Genomic DNA, 6,239 nt, shown 5'->3' with positions numbered 1-6,239 from the left:
TTTCTTTTTGCTTATGTGGTGCTGAGGAATCGAACCCAGGGCCTCATGCATGCAAGGCAAGCGCTCTACCACTGAGCCACCTCCCCAGCACCATATATAGGAAAATTTTTGCCTAAAGAGTTCTACAGGATTCCAGAAACAAAGAAAATTAGAGAAACACAAAAATATGAACAGATAGACTTAGGGGAAAACAGGGGTACGGAAGCTCTCTGACACTTGGTCCCTGGATTCCTACAAGCAACCATAGTTGCTTGAGTTCACACAGGAAAGGTTACCATTGATAACATGCAAATATGAAGTATCTACATTAATATTACAATCAGAGCCACAACAGTTTGTGAGGGATACATGTTTCCTTATTCTCCTGAGACAGAAGACTGCTGCCCAGAGAAAATGCAGACATGAAGTTCACCTTACCTAGCCTTCAAGGTCAACAGCACCTCAGTTTCAGCTGCTATCTTTTCAAAGCTAAGGCAAAAGGCCTGCACTCTGGTCTCTTAACCCTCTCAAGAATTCTCTTTTAACCCCTCCGTGGCCAGGTCTAAGTGCTTTCAGTATTATCAGGCTGGAATTCCAACCTCTCAAATCTTTTTCCCCTTCAGCTCAACTTCACAGTTCCTTACAGAAAAGTACGTCCTTCACCCAATTGATACACTACAAGAAAATGTGACTTCTCCTGATTGTGATATCTTTGGTCTTACTTCTTTTGATGTAGTATGGCTTTGTTTTCCGATCACACTACTTTTGAATATTTTCATTCACTTCCATTGTTAAACAGGAACTGGTTTTGATAAAAAAAAAATACAGTGACAAGTTTTTCTCTATTAGAAATATCACTTGTTGCAAAATCTCAGAGATGTTTGCTCAGTAATTGATTTTGATCCCTGAAGAATTTTGCTATTAACTAACACAAGTGGAAATATATCCTTAGGGATCTACTGGAGAAATGACTCAGGAATATGTGACACATTGGAGCATTTGGTCATATTTATGATTTTTGTCATCTTTTTTTAAATTTTTTATTGTAAAGATACTATACAGAGGGTTACAGTTACATGAGTGAGGTAATGAGTACACTTCCTCTTGAACATTGTTACCCCCTCCATTGTTTTCCCCCTACCATCCTGATTTTTGTCATCTTGAGTGTTCCTTGAGTCTCTATCAATTTGCCTCCACTTTCCATGAAGGCCTATTAAAACAAAAATCTTGTAAAGGAATATTTTTTTCACCTCCCACCTATATTTTGTATTGTAGAATGTAGGCAAAGTTTACAAAACTTCATGGTAGCAGTTCCTTTTTACATAGGAAGGAAATATCAGGGTGTCTATGACCACATTTCAATATTTAGTATTTAAACAAGGAATGGTTAACCTAGGATATTTTTATGTGGAAACTAAATCACATCCTTTAAGGACCAAATAAACCATTAGCTACTTTCTGGAGTACTGTTAATGTTTCTAACATTCATGTGGACACTGTGCTTTTCATAGACCTACTAATGTGTACCATGTGAGGTCCTGAATGTGTTCTGCTTGCTTATGAGAGCAATTGTTAATAGAAGATCTCAATAGGGTTTACAGTGATGCAGAATATATAAATGCAGTAAAAATATTTGTTTAATTCATTGTCAAACTTATATGTAATAAAAGTTTATCAAAATATGATAATATCATCTTTAGACACATCCTTAAACTTAATATTGTCATGGTAGGTTATTGTTTCCTTAGAATTTTTATCTTGTCTCTATTGCTTGCAGCAGAAATGTGTTTGCATGCATTAGGGAAACTGTAATTTTTTAATGGACTTGGGGCTTAAATTCTGGGCCTACCTGTTGTCCCTCAGCTCTTTAGGTCAATATGAGTGCTCTACCACTTGAGTCACAGTGCTACTTTCACTTTTCTGGTGGTTTAATGGAGATAAGAGTCTCACCGATTTTGGTGGCTGGGCTGACTTTGAACCACGATCCTCAGACCTCAGCCTCCTCAATAGCTAGGATTATAGGCATAAGTCATCAATGCCTCACAAATCTTTGTTTTATAATGGTTAGTTTTATATATTCTCAAGTATTTAATTTGCTATTTAATTCTCCCAGTGAATAGATAACACAGCAAGCTGCAAATATTATATGTAAGACAAAAGCATACCTGCAGCATCATGAAATTCCACATTGGAATTCTCATGGAATTCTCATGTCTAATTTCTTGATGGAAATGTGCCATTACAGAAGCTGATGTCATTTGATGATGTGGCTGTATACTTCACCTGGAAGGAGTAGCAGAATCTGGATCCTGGTCAGAGGACCCTTCATAGAAATGTAATGCTGGAGACCTATAGCAACCTCATGTCCTTGGGTGAGCAAAGGTCATTTTTACTTGGAAGATCAAGTGCTTTTATTTTAGTAGACATTTGTCTATTTTTGTTATTTAGTTAGAAGATTCCAGTCCATGGGAAGAGTCATTTCTTTCTAAGTGAAACATCAATGTGATTATATGTAACTCAAGAGCTAATTTTATTCTCATTCTTTAAGAAGGCAAATCAGTAGTTGGACAAAAGTTCTAAACTATGTTCCACTAATAGTCATCCCAGACTTGGAGTGCTTATTATAGGTGGATCTGCAGTCTAGAATAGAACATACATTACTACTGCAAATATGATCTGGAACTCATTAGTTGAAAGTGTGTAGTTGTAAGCCAAACCTGACATAGGGTGCATTGCTTCAAGCTTGGAATCCTAGATACTCCAGAGGCTGAAATTGAAGATTTTGGTTTGAAGCCAGCCACTGCAGAAAATCACAATGAGACTCTTATCTCCAATTAACCATTCAAAAACTATAGATGTAGCCAAGACTCAAACTAGTAGAATGCTAGCTTTGAGCAAAAGAGCTGAGTTAAAGCCACACAATGGCAAAATAAACCCAAAGTTGGGGGAAACTCCACCATGGAACTGTTAATTGAGAAACCAGATTTAGGAGCAACCTGTGAACAGGATGTCTGAGACCTTACAGCAATGATGACCCAGCAAGAGCAATAGTTCTCCACTATTTCTTAATCACAGGGCACTGTGTTCCTAAACCTAAATTGATTGTCAAGCTGGAGCAAGGTGCAGAACCATGGATAAGAGAAGGCTCAGACAAGAATTTCACAGGTGAGTCAAAGTATCTTGAATGGTGATGTTGGATCCAGAGCCAGTTGGTATGCTTACCTTGAGCTGTACAGAGCAATATTATTCCTAGTACCCGTGAGTCATGTGTGGCAGAGAAGTAGGTGATCCTTGAAGGGTAAACAAAGGAGGAGGATGCAATGCTTGGTAAGAAATATACACATTATCCTTCCCATGTAATTGTAACCCCTCTGTACAGTATGTTCACAAATAAAATAAAATTAAATTAAAAAAAAAGAAGTAGGTGATCCTTTGTCTCACGGAATTGTCAATCCAGAATTCTCGTGGAGACAAACTGAATTTGGTGTACCGGTATTGTTATTGTTAGCAATTCTTTTGTCTTTAGAGATGTTATTCTTAAAGAGAAAACGACAGTGAGAAATGTAGAAAAGGAGATATCATTTTCTTTTAAACCAGTACTATGGAGGTAGGAGGAAAATAGTATGCTAGGGCTACTATCTTATGATAGCACAATTTCTTATTAGTGTTACTTGCCATGGAGTGGAATTCAGAATCGTAGTTTTAAGAGTGTGTAGCTGAATAACTTCAGTAAATATTTCCTTGAGAAAAATATAAAAATCTGAAATACAGAAAAACATTATTTTCCATTGTAAAATGTCAGTACTACTTTCTTAATTACTACATTGTGGAGAAAAGTATGTATTCTGCATAAAACAATGCTCTGACGTTTGAAAATCTTGTAACAGAAATGGAGAAAATATCTTTACATTAAGGAATTTATGGCTCTCGTTTATGTTTTTGTCGATTTTTCAATAATTCATTTTAGATGTCCAAGAAATGGAGGATATGATTTCCAGTTGTCAGGAAAGTCACAATGAATATCTATCTGAAGTATCAATCATGAAAAGTAACCCAGGGGAGGAAAAAGTATGATTTATAAAAACTTTATTTTGAGCTCCATACAGAAGTCAGAACTGATTAAGAATAATGGGAACTCCTTAGGGATGAGAACAGAAAAGGTCACTGTGTGTCAGAACATGGTTGTCTACAGTGATCCTAGTAAGATGTGTGCTGCATATAGTCCCAGTGTGTCTCCTGTAGTTGAGGAATGTAAACAATATGACACGTCTTTCACCCAGAATACACACCTTACTTTCCCTCAGAGAACACACACAGGAGAGAAACCTTATGAATGTAACTTGTGTGGAAATTCTTTCGCCAAGAAGGCAAACTTTACTGTCCACCAGGGAACACATACAGGAGAGAAACCTTATGAATGTAACATGTGTCGAAAGTCTTTCATCAAGAAGATACAACTTACTGTCCACGAGAGAACACAGACAGGAAAGAAAACTTATGAATGTAATGTGTGTGAAAAGTCCTTCACACAGAGGTCAAATCTTTATGTCCACCAGAGAATACACACAGGAAACAAACCATATGAATGTAACATGTGTGGAAAGTCTTTTATCTCAAAGGCAACCCTCACTCTCCACCAGAGAACACACACAGGAGAGAAACCTTATGAATGTAACATTTGTGGAAAGTCTTTCAGCCAGAAGTCAAACCTTGCTGGCCACCAGAGTACACACACAAGAGATAAATCTTTTGATTGTAACATGTGTGGAAAGTCTTTCACCTGGAAGTCAAGCCTCACTGTCCATCAGAGAACACACACAGGAAACAAAACTTATGAATGTAACATGTGGAAAGTCTTTCACCCAGAATCTACACCTTTCTTTCCACCAGAGAACACATACAGGAGAGAAATCTTATGAATGTAACATGTGTGGAAAGTCTTTCATTAACAAGCCAAAGCTAACTCTCCTCCAGAGAACACACACTGGAGAGAAACCTCATGAATGTAACAGGTGTGGAAAGTCTTTCACCCAGAAGGCACACCTTAATGTCCTCCAGAGAACACACACAGGAGAGAAACCTTATGAAATTAACATGTGTGGAAAGTCTTTCACCTTGAAGTCCAACCTTACTGTCCACCAGAGAGCACACACAAGTGAAAAGTTTATGAATGTAAACTGTATGGAACGTCTTTCACCCAGAGCATACACCTTTCTGTTCATCAGACAAAAACCCACCAGAGATAAATTTTATCTATGTAGCAGGCATGGAAATTCTTTCATCTGGTAATCATACCTTAACAACCATCACAGAACACTCAGGAGAGACACCTTACGAATGTCAGAAATGTGGACAGTCTTCCACCCAGAAGGCACACCTTAAGATCCATCACACACACTGGAGAAAAACCTTCTAAAGGTAAGAGCTGTCAAAAGAGTTTCATACAGAAGGTAAAGCTTAGTATCCACAAGAAAGCATACACAGGAGAGAAACCTTATGAATGCAACAAATGTGGAAAGATTTGGTGGTCACAGCTCAACACACATTAGTTGATTCACACAAATGACAACAATTAGGAATGTAGCAAATGGGGAAAATCTTTCATCTGTAAGAAAATTGAGATTGGAATATGGAACCCACACAGGATAAAAACCACAAGATATAGCAGATGTGGAGTCCTTCAACCAGAAGACAAAGCTAAGGGTTCAACATTGAACACACAAACACATGCACACACACACACACACACACACACACACACACACAAACACACAACACACAGAGGAGAAAACATATGTATGAAAACTAAGTTCAAAGGTTTTCAAGAAAAAGTCATAACTCAGAAGGGTGGGGGATGGGAAGGAATGGGAAGGGGAAACAAAGGAAGAGGCAACAATGCTTGATAAGAAATATATGCATTACCTTGCCCATGTAATTATAACCCCTAACATTAATAAAAAAGGAAAAGGTCATCACTCAATTTGTATCAGAGAACAGACACAGGTGAGAATATACAAATGTAACAAAAAAGTAGTCATGAATCCACGTTCAGAGAACATACACGGGAGAAATCTTAAAAATATTACAAGTGTGGGGGCTGGGAAGGTAGCTCAGTGGTAGAATGCATGCCTTGCAAGCATGAGGCCCTGGGTTCGATTCCTCAGCACCACATAAACAGAAAAAGCCGGAAGTGGCGCTGTGGCTCAAGTGGTAGAGTGCTAGCCTTGAGCTGAAGAGCTGAGGGACAGTGCCCAGGCCCA

The 6,239-nt window shown here is 38.1% G+C and overlaps 1 pseudogene; it reads left to right on the top strand.

Moving 5' to 3' along the window:
- LOC106000995 overlaps positions 1-6,239 on the top strand; it is a 68,165-nt pseudogene that overhangs the window by 23,824 nt on the left and 38,102 nt on the right.

Source organism: Dipodomys ordii, unplaced genomic scaffold, assembly GCF_000151885.1.
Source record: "Dipodomys ordii isolate 6190 unplaced genomic scaffold, Dord_2.0 Scaffold256, whole genome shotgun sequence".
Classification (NCBI taxonomy): Eukaryota; Metazoa; Chordata; class Mammalia; order Rodentia; family Heteromyidae; genus Dipodomys; species Dipodomys ordii.
The sequence above is the reverse complement of the archived record's forward strand: the minus strand, read 5'-3'. Positions and strand labels throughout refer to the sequence as shown.